Source organism: Aspergillus mulundensis (genome assembly GCF_003369625.1).
Source record: "Aspergillus mulundensis strain DSM 5745 chromosome Unknown scaffold_10, whole genome shotgun sequence".
Lineage (NCBI taxonomy): Eukaryota > Fungi > Ascomycota > Eurotiomycetes > Eurotiales > Aspergillaceae > Aspergillus > Aspergillus mulundensis.
The window spans coordinates 620,912-631,756 of NW_020797898.1; positions in this window are offsets into that span (position 1 = coordinate 620,912).

The window sequence follows — 10,845 nt, forward strand, 5'->3', positions numbered from 1 at the left end:
AGCCGGACGGACGGCGACGGCGCATGCCGCCATGAGTGGCTATGCCGATACAATTGAGGCGCTGCTTCGGCATCAAGCGGAGTTTGCCAGCGAAGATCGCCGCGGGCTTGCTCCCATTTACCATGCCGCTAAGGGGGACCACGTTCGAGCTCTGCAATGTCTGCTGAATGCCGGCGCGGATCCAATGCATCCCCAGTACCACAGTAATCCACCATAGTCGGAACGTTGGCGGGATTCTTCCTTGATTGGCAAAACGCCACTGATATATGCATGCGAGCTGGGAAATGCCGATGCGACGTCTGTACTACTTCGTCATATTGGCCCGGAGAGAAGGGGCACGGTCTTGCTGCAATGGGCAATCCCATACCACGTGAACACGTTGAGTGTCCTCCTCGAGTACCCTGAGATTCAGGCCAATGTCAACAAAATTGATTCGCAACATAAAACGGCACTTTATCTTGCGGCGCGCGCCCGCGACCCTATTAGTGTACGCCTGTTGCTGGAGCATGGTGCCGATGTGCATGCCTGTTCCCCGGGCCTTATCAACAAGCTCGGCAGAGGAACTCCAGTTGACTCCCAGGGTCTGCCATTTACTCGCTGGACGCCGCTGCAAGGTTGGGCGCGAGGAACAGGTTTCACACCCCGGGGTGCTTATGAGCCGAGCATTGAAGAGTGGGAGGAGACCGCAGAGCTACTCATCAGAGCTGGAAGCGATCTTGGAATCAAAGATAGTGGAGGTAAAACCGTTCTTTTCTATTGGTGCGAGTGCTTCAACCTTGATTCTGATAAAGATCAAATTGTTTCCCTTCTGCTGCGGCATGGCGCTAACTTATGGGCAACTCATCACGACGGCAATACACCCTTGCATGGACTCGCGCACCATCACCGTGCTATGAATCTCCTGGTTGACGCCGGAGCAGATATCAACCAACCGCGCAGAAGCGATGGACTTACCCCTCTCATGATGGCGGTGCAGCGTTCTCGCTATGGCCTGCAGCCATTCCTCGATTGTGGAGCAGATCTCAATCTCCAGGACCTGGAGGGAATTACTGCCCTGCATCATCTCTGCAAGAGCTGGTCGGTTGGCTTGTCGACACTCGAGACTTGGCTCAATCTTGCTGATCCAACCATTCGCAACCGGCTTGGGGAGACGTGTTTGTACAGCCTGCGGTGGTATGATAGGACTGGCGATGAACGGGTGAGGTGATACCACTCTTTATCAAAAGAGGTGTAGAACTCGAGTCGCGGGATCGTCGCGGGAGGACGGCGCTGATGGCGGCCTGCGAAAAGGGTGAACAGCATTTCATTGCCAGCCTGCTGGCAAATGGGGCCGATGAAACTGCCACCGATTTCGAGGGAACATCCTGTAGGGACATGTCCAGCTCCTTGAATACGAAAGTTTGCTGACCAGGGATAAGGTCTGCACATCTTAGCACAGACCAGATTGTCTAATATTGACAACGGCCAGAAGGACATAGAGCTTATGATAAAGACAATGAACCTTCTCATCCAGCATGGTGCTGATATTAATGCCACAGACTACCGTGGAAATACCCCCTTTCACGATGCTATTCCATCGAAGCTGCGACTCGAGGCAGTCCTACAGTTAGGTGGGCGGCCCACTGCGCCTGATAACCAAGGACGCACGGCCCTGCACAAAATCACGTCCTTGGCCGGTGGTGAGATATTAAACCTGCTCCAGTATCTCCTCAAGCCGGAATTGGGTCTGGATCTCCATGCCAGGGACCACATGGGGCTGATGCCCATTCATTGTGCCGCGTCCTCAGGCGACGTGAGCGTTCTGAAGCTGATTGAAGCTGGCGCAAAATTTCGGGCTCGGACAGACAACGGGTGCAATGTTCTTCATTGCGCAGCTGGTGCCGGCAACGGTAGTAGTCTTGGCCTTCTCTGTCGGTTGTATCGGGACAGCGGAGGGGAGCTGGAGGAACGAGACGAAGATGGGCGGACGGCGTTGCACTATGCAGTATCCGCTGGAAGCTCGGAATGTGTCTTCTACTTGCTACAAAGTGGAGCCGATCCCAATGCGCAAGACAGTCGGGGATTGACACCGCTCCATTTGGCAGCTGAGCACGAAGCCGGTGTTCGCTCTTCGAGCTTAGACCGCAGGAACGCAGGCTTCCCATATGCGCCCGTGAAGGAATATGATCTAGAAGCCATACAGCCACTGATGGACTTGAGAGAGAAAAGCGCCGTTTACAGAGCAGAGGATACAGTGAGATCTGCTGTTGGGCGGGACGAAGACGTGCAGATGATCGAAGATGTTGTTTGCCTGCTAACAGGTGCTGGCGCTCACCCCGACCGAAAAGACAATTCCGGATGGACACCTTATGACCTCGCCGTGTTTCTGTGCCAGGAGGGAATAGCTGGCATACTGCAGCCGCTTACAAAACAAAGTGGCAGAGACCAACATCTGCTGCAGCGCTGGTGCTCCGTCAGGACGGGCTTCGCCAGTCAAATCGTCCAGGAAATCAACATCGGTAAAAGTGGTGCCTACACTTTGATGCACACTGCCATGTCCCAAAAGGATGAAGGTCTGTTGAGTGCCCTTCTTGATGCAGGAGTGGATCCAACCGTCGCTGGGCCGGATGCCCTAACGCCTGTTCACTATGTCGCCTCTTGGGGTTTGCTTTCCGTCATGAAGATTATGGCGCGCCATATCAAGGACCTCAACAGGCTCCATCCGCCGTTGCTTCATGCCGCGATCTGCCGGGAGCGCTCTAACCTTCAAATGGTCCAATTGTTGATTGACCTGGGTGTGGACATCAATGCGCGATACGAAAAATACCCCGAAGAGGCCGACAACAAATACAAATATTCGATCCGTATAGAATGCTATTCACCGGCCCACATGCTGGCGGCTGGACACCGCTGGCGGCACGTCCCAGCCATGGAGGCGATGTGCAAGGGAGGTGCTGATCTAGAAGCAACCAACTCTAAAGGACAAACTGTCTTACAATGTGCTCTGACCGAAAGAACAGCAGTTTGGCAGGACGAGATCTTGGCCGTGGTTCTAGGTCATGGAGCCAAGATTAACTCACTGTCCCCGAAAGACGGCTCAACGGCACTGTCCGATGCCATAGAGTCTGGGCGGTCCCCTAAGGTGATTGAGCGGTTACTCCAACACGGGGCTGACATCAACATCGGAAAAGTTCCCTCTGTCTTTGTTACCATCGAGAGGGAGGCTGTCAGATCTCCAGAGGTAATCATAGCCGCCGGCGCCGATCCAAACATGCTCTATCGACCTGGCCGGCGGCGAGCGGTATGGACCCCGCGTAGAGACTCCTCTTATTGCAGCTGCCTTATCAAAGAGCTATCCGAGGGCACAGGAAAAGACTGAAGCGAGGATTCAACTTATGTCTCTTCTCCTTGAGCGAGGCGCGGATCCTCTTCTCCCTTACAAAGACGGTGGGAACACCGTTTTTCACGAGATCTGTTATTGTCACGGCGTGGTTTCGCCCATGATTTCGCTCCCAGGAATAGACCCTGAGTGCACTAATGGAGTTGGTCTGACGCCCCTACTCGTGGCATGCAATTTCCCGGATGGATACCAGAAAGGAGACGCCGATGACTCAACGCCGATCCAACTCATACTCGCCGGGGCAAACGTCCACGCAAAGGGCAAGAACGGGTTGTCCCCTCTGCATCTCGCTGTACGGTCCGGCCTTGAGAGAACAGTCTCTCTGCTCTTAGACAAAGGTGCGTCCGTGGCTGCCACCGACAACGCAGGATTCACACGACTATACCATGCCTTGATAAGCTATATAGCTTGCTTTTTAGGTATTAGGTTTATATAAATAAAGATATAAATTAAAAGGATTATATACCCTTTAAAAATAATTAAGCTAATAAATATATATTAGTTCCGCCGGTTATATAGCTTAATAGTTTTTTTATTTATATTAGTAAAACCCTAAAAGCCTATTTTTTTACTAGTGGACCTAGCGCCCGGAGTGCTATATTAATAAGTAAAAAGTATAAAAAGGTAAAGTATTATTAATATATATTAACATGTTAATAATAGGCCAAGTACCAGGTTTATACTTAATAATAAATAAAAGGGTTATATTAATAGCTAATAAATATTATAATAAAAAAAGGTAGTATTTATTATATTAATATAAAGCTATTATAAATAATTAATAGCCCATGCTTAAGTATATAATTAAGTGCAAGTATTTAACTATAATACACGCTAAATATTTCCACTTTTTATATTTATAGCAGTAGCTAAGAACTATATAAGATAATAAGTTAGGTATAATTAAGTTTAAAATATAAAATATATAAAGAATATGGTGTCTTGCTAGGTTAAAAAATATTAATATAAAAAAAAGCTAGGCCGAGAGTAAAGGCCTTTATAACTTTTAAAAAGCTAGATATTAAAATAAGGCTAAAAATAAAAAAGTATGCTTATTAAATTATAAGGGTTTGCACTATAGCTATGCTAAGCCTTTTTAATAATATTATTACTTTGGCTAGGTATTTTTTAGTAAAAAAAATTTAAAATTTAAAAAAAGTGCTTGTAAACTTATTATAAAAAGTTTTTTAAAGGTATAGTGCCTGATTAAAAAAAGCTAAAGTTAATAAGTAAATATAAATAGCATAGCTAGCGTAGCCTTTAATTTAAAATAAATCTTAATTAATAATAAAGTACCCTGTAGTTTTAAAAAAACAGGACAGGCTTTAAATAAAAATAAAAAATATTTAATAATTAGGTTAAGAAAAATACTACCTTATTATAATAGTAGTAAATGCTAAATCCTAGACCTAGTAGCTAAAGTGTAAGGCCTATTGTACTGTATATAGCCCTTTTATAAGACTTAAAGATATCCACGGATAGCTTTGCTTGTGGATAGCTAAGTTAGCCTTAGGTACTAACTTAGCATATAATAAGGATATTTAGCCTCCGCGAGGCTGTCAGGGCCAACGTTTTTCTATTTAACATTACCAAAGCCAATCCACCATTAGTCTAAAGTTAGCGCCTGAGCTTTAGCCTTAGGCCGCCAAGGCTTGGCATACCTTACTATTATATTAGGTTATATAACTTAACTAGGTTATTATTATTTAAGATTTTAGCTATTAATTAAGCAAGGCCAGGGTAAACCCTAAATATAAATTAAAATAAAAATTTATATATAAAATATTTAAACCTATATTTATTTTTTAATTAAAAATAGCTTAAGTATAACTTAAAAATTTATAAAAATAGCCTTAAGGCCAGCCTTGTTTTAAATTTTTAAATAACTTTTTTAATATTATTTAATAAGGTTTAAAATACTTTATTTTTATTAATTAAATTTTTTTATTAATATTTTTATTATTAGTAAAGATTTTTAAAACTTATTAATTTTATAATTAAAGTTACTTTTACCTATTATTTTTTAAACTTTTTTAATAATAATATTTTAAACTAGGTTTTAAAGGGTAAGCAAAGGTAGTTTATAAGTATTTTAATTAAAGTTTTTAAAATTTAAACTTAAATAATTAAAAAAGTATCTCCTTTTTATTTATGCTTAAAAATTTTATTACTATTAAAAATAATAAAAAAACCTAACTTAAATAATTTAGTTTATTAGCTTAATAAAATACAGAGTAAAATATACCCTTTATTTTTTTTTATATTATTACTAAAACTTATTAATTTAAAAATTATTATAATTAAAGCTATTTTAAAAGGGGAGTAGCCTAGAATTATAACTCCTAGCTTATTTACTTTTTAATTTTAATATGATTAATATCGCGTGTTAAAATTAAAATATTTTTTAAAAAAATAAAAAAAGTTACTTTTATAACATAAAGTTAAAATACCCTTAAATTATTAATTTTAATATTAATTTTTTTATTAATCCCCGCGCTAATTTTTTTATTAATATTTTTAATAAGTTTTAAAAAAATTTAACCTTAGTAATTTTTTTAATTTTAGTTTAAAGCTAAACTTAAATAACTTAAGTTATTATCCTAAAGCCACTTTATGTTAGGGCCAATATTTTTCTGTTTAATGTTACTAGAGCTAATCCACTGTTAGTCCGGAGTTAGCGCCTTAGGTAACCTAAGCTTTGGCCTTAGGCTACTAAGGCTTAATATATTTTATTATTATATTAGGTTATATAACTTAACTAGGTTATTAATATTTAAGGTTTTAATTATTAATTAAGCAAGGCTAAGGTAGGCCTTAAGTATAAGTTAAAATAAAAATTTATATATAAAATATTTAAATTTATATTTACTTTTTAGTTAAAAATAGCTTAAGTATAACTTAAAAATTTATAAAAATAACCTTAAAGCCAGCCTTTTTTTTAAATTTTTAAGTAACTTTTTTAATATTATTTAATAGGGTTTAAAATACTTTATTTTTATTAATTAAATTTTTTTATTAATATTTTTATTATTAATAAAGATTTTTAAAATTTATTAATTTTATAATTAAAGTTACTTGCACCTACTACTTTTTAAACTTTATTAATAATAATATTTTAAATTAAATTTTTAAAGGGTAAGTAAAGGCGGTTTACAGGTATTTTAGTTAAGGTTTTTAAAACTTAAACTTAAATAGCTAAAAAAGTATTCCTTTTTTTATTTATACTTAAAAATTTTATTATTATTAAAAATAGTTAAAAAAAAACTTAACTTAAATAATTTAGTTTACTAGCTTAGTAAAGTATAAAATAAAATATATTTTTTATTTTATTATTTTATATTATTATTAAARCTTATTAATTTAAAATTTATTATAATTAAAATTATTTTAAAAAAAAAGTAATTTAAAATTATAACTCCTAGCCTATTTATTTTTTAATTTTAATATAATTAATATTATATATTAAAATTAAAATATTTTTTTAAAAAAAATAAGGAAAAGTTGCCCTTATAACTTAAAGCTAAAATAATATTAAATTATTAATTTTTATATTAATTTTTTTATTAATTCCCGTGTTAATTTTTTTATTAATATTTTTAATAAGTTTTAAAAAAAATTAATTTTAGTAATTTTTTTAATTTTAGTTTAAAGTTAAGCTTAAATAACTTAAATTATTATTTTAAAACTATTTTATTTTTAAAACCTAGTGCTAGTAAAGCTGGCTTTAAAAGGTTTAAAAATTTTAAATATATATAAAAAAGGTATTAAAAGGCTATTAAAAATTATAAGCTTTATTAAAAAAAAAAGGCTTTTTAAAAGCCTAAAATTAAGTTTAAAAAGGTTAAAAAGTTAAAAAAAAAATATAATAAAGCTTAAAATTTAATTTAAAAACCTAAAAAATTACTTTTATAGCACCCCTAAAAGGTTTTAAATAAATAATAAAAAAATTATATTTATTATTTAAAATGCTTTAAAAAATGCCCGTAATTATTAAAAAAGTTAAATTAAACTTTAAAATAATAAGCAAACTTAAGCAAATTTTAAAAAATTTATATATATATAAGTTAATTTAATTATAAACTAGGGCCACCGTGCTACCTAGTATTTTTTAATTAAATAATAAAATATTTAAAATACTATTTTTTAAGAACTTTGCTTTATAAAGTTAGGCCTATACTTTAATAATTTAAAGTTTAAAATATAAGTATTTACTAAAACTTATAATAAAAATATTTACTTATACTTAAAAAAGTTAGAAAAACCCCTAAAAATTATACTTAAAGTAAATATAATAGTAATTTATATAAAATTTATTAATAAGTGTAATAAGGCCTTAAAAGCTAAAAAAAAAGTTTAAAGCTAGTTTTAACTTTAAAAATAAAAAAAATAAAAATAACTTAAAATAAAACTAAAACACCAATAAAGTAGCTTTTTTAAAAAAGGGAAAAAAAAAAATAAAAAAAAAGTAGTAACTTGCTTTTTTAAAAAAAAAAAGTATTATAAAAAAAAGGTTTTTATTTTAATTATAATAAATTAGGCCACTTATTAAAGGCCTATTTAAATAAAAAAAAGCCTAAAAAAAAACTAGTAAAAAATAAATAATAATTTATTAATCCTAAGTTATTAAAGTTATGTAATTTAAAAAAAAGACTATTTTTTTATTTTTGTGGATTTTAAAATATAAAAAAATAAGATAAATTAATAGTTTAAGGCACTATTTAATACTAAAATTAATATTAATTTTATTTTAATTTAATATTTATAAAAGCAAGGTATTAAAATAAATATTAATTATATAATATAATTAATTTAATATATTAATAATATCTTTACTTTTTATTATAGGCGCTTGCAAGCCTATACTTAGGTTTATAATTTAAAAAAAGTTATAAAAATATTTAACTTAATATATTATATTATTAATTTTATTTATAAGAACTATTAAGCAGTCCTAAAATATTTTTAAATAATTAAATTAAATTTAAACCTTTACCTTATTATAACAAAATAAACTTAATAAAATTATATATTTTTTATTAAAATTAAAATATTATAAAAATTTATAAAAACTATGCGCAAGGGACTAGTACTTATAATATTTTATTAATTAAAAAAAAATTAAAAAAAAGTAAAGGTGGTCCTACCACCCTAGTATATTTACTAAAGTAAAGTTTTTTTTAAGTAAAAAGCTATTTAACTTTTAACTAGTAAAGTAAAGCATAAAATTTTATTAAAAAAAGGTAAAAAGCTTTTATAAGGTTTTATTTATAATTTTTCCTAGTATAAGTTATAAATATTAAAAAAGTATTTTAATAAAATACTTAAAAAAAATAAATTAAGCTATTTTAAAGTAGTGTTAAAGCGCTAGTACTTTTTATTTAAAAATTTAATAAATTTTTATATTTTTATATTAACTACCATGGTTTAAATATAATAATTAATAAAAATTATTATTTACTACCGTGTATTAATAAGCTAATAAATTAACTAGTAAATATAAAATATTTTACTAAGCTAGATTTATATAACATGTATTATAAAATATAAATTAAAAGGGAAAATAAATAAAAAATAGTATTTTAAACTTATTATAGTTACTATAAGTATATAATTATACCTTTTAACTTAATAAATATACTAGCTATATTTTAATCTTATATAAATATAATTATAAGCGGGATTTTTAATAAATTTTATATTATTTACCTTAATAATATTCTTATTTTTTCCAAGATAAAAAAAAAACATATACACTATATTTAAAAAGTTTTTAATTAATTAAAAAGGCATAATTTATATGCAAAATTATTAAAATATAATTTTTATAAAAAAAAGTAAAGTTTTTAGGCTTTATTATTAAATAAAAAAAATATTTATTAATTTAAACTATAACTAAACTATTATTAATTAGCTAGAATTAATATTATTTTATAAGTTATAAGTTTTTTTAGGCTTTATAAATTATTTTTAATATTTTATTTCTAGCTATGCTAAAGTAACGCGTTTAATAACCTAGCTTTTAGTAAAAATAGTAAAAAAATATAAAAGTAGGCCTTTTTTTTTATTAATATAAAAAACGCGTTTAAAAAAATTAAGTTAAACTTTATTAAATTACTAGTATTATAGCACTTTAATCCTAAAAAATTTTTTATTATTATTAATATATTAAGGTTTACTATTACTAGGATTATTGCGTAGCTAAAGTAAAAAAAATTACTTAATAAAAAAAATAAAACTAGTAATGCCTTATAACCTTTTATTTTTACTAGTTATATAAATTAAAGCTTTATTATAAGGTTTATAATTAAAAATTACTTATAATAATTAAGTACTTTAAAAAGTGGTATTATTACCTTAAGGGCTTTTTATATTTTATATATATATAATATAATTATAATAACTTACGCTACTTTTTTATAATAAAAATTTTAAATTAAAAGCAGGTATAATAGATAAAATTATTTATAACTTATAACTTTAAAATTAAGTATAAGCTAGGCAAGTATAATTTAGTAAATATATTATTATAATAATTAAATTATATAATAAAAAATAAAAAGCACTAAGTTAAAATACTTTTTATTTTATAAAAAAAGTTAAGTTTATTCCCCTAATAAACTATTATTAAAATAATATTAAAAAACCTAGCTATTCCTTCGCGCGGTTAGGCTTATAAATACTTAAAATTTTTAAGTTTTAAAATATTTATTATAAAGGTAGTAAGTAAAAAAAAACTATTAAACTAGTTATAAATACCCTTTAATAATAATTAATTATAGCCTAATAAAAAAATACTTTTATAAATTAATTATAATAATAACTTAAAGGTATAATCCCTGTTAATTTAAGGCAGGCCTTTTTTATTACTAAATAATATAAAAAAAAAACTTTTTTTTATAAAAATATTATTTATATACCTCCTGTGCCCGTGTTATAATATAAAATTATAAAATAATATTATAATAATTTTTATACAGGCTATTTTAGCTATAAAAGGATTATTAAATTACTTACTTATAAGTTTTAATAAAAAAAGCTTAAAAAAAATACACGTGTATATATTAAAAAATATTTTTTATACTAAAAGTTTAAGGTTTTAAGGTAATTACCTTAGGGAAGTTTAATATTTTTCCTGGTATTAAATATATTATAAAAAAATATTTTTATAAACTTTATTATTAGCCTATTTTTATTAAAATATAAAGGGCGCGTTTATAATATAATTTTAGTAATTATAAATTAATTTAGTAAAAAAGTAAAATATTTTTTTATTATTAATAAAATTATTGTGGAAAGGTTAGCTAACTTATTTATTAAAAAAATTATATATAATATAGGGTTGCCCCGGAGTATAGTAATAAATTAAAATTTACTTTTTATTTTAAAGTATTAAATAGCCTTTTATTAAGTGCTATATATTAAGTAATAACTTAGTATAATATATTATTTTTAATTAAATAATTAAA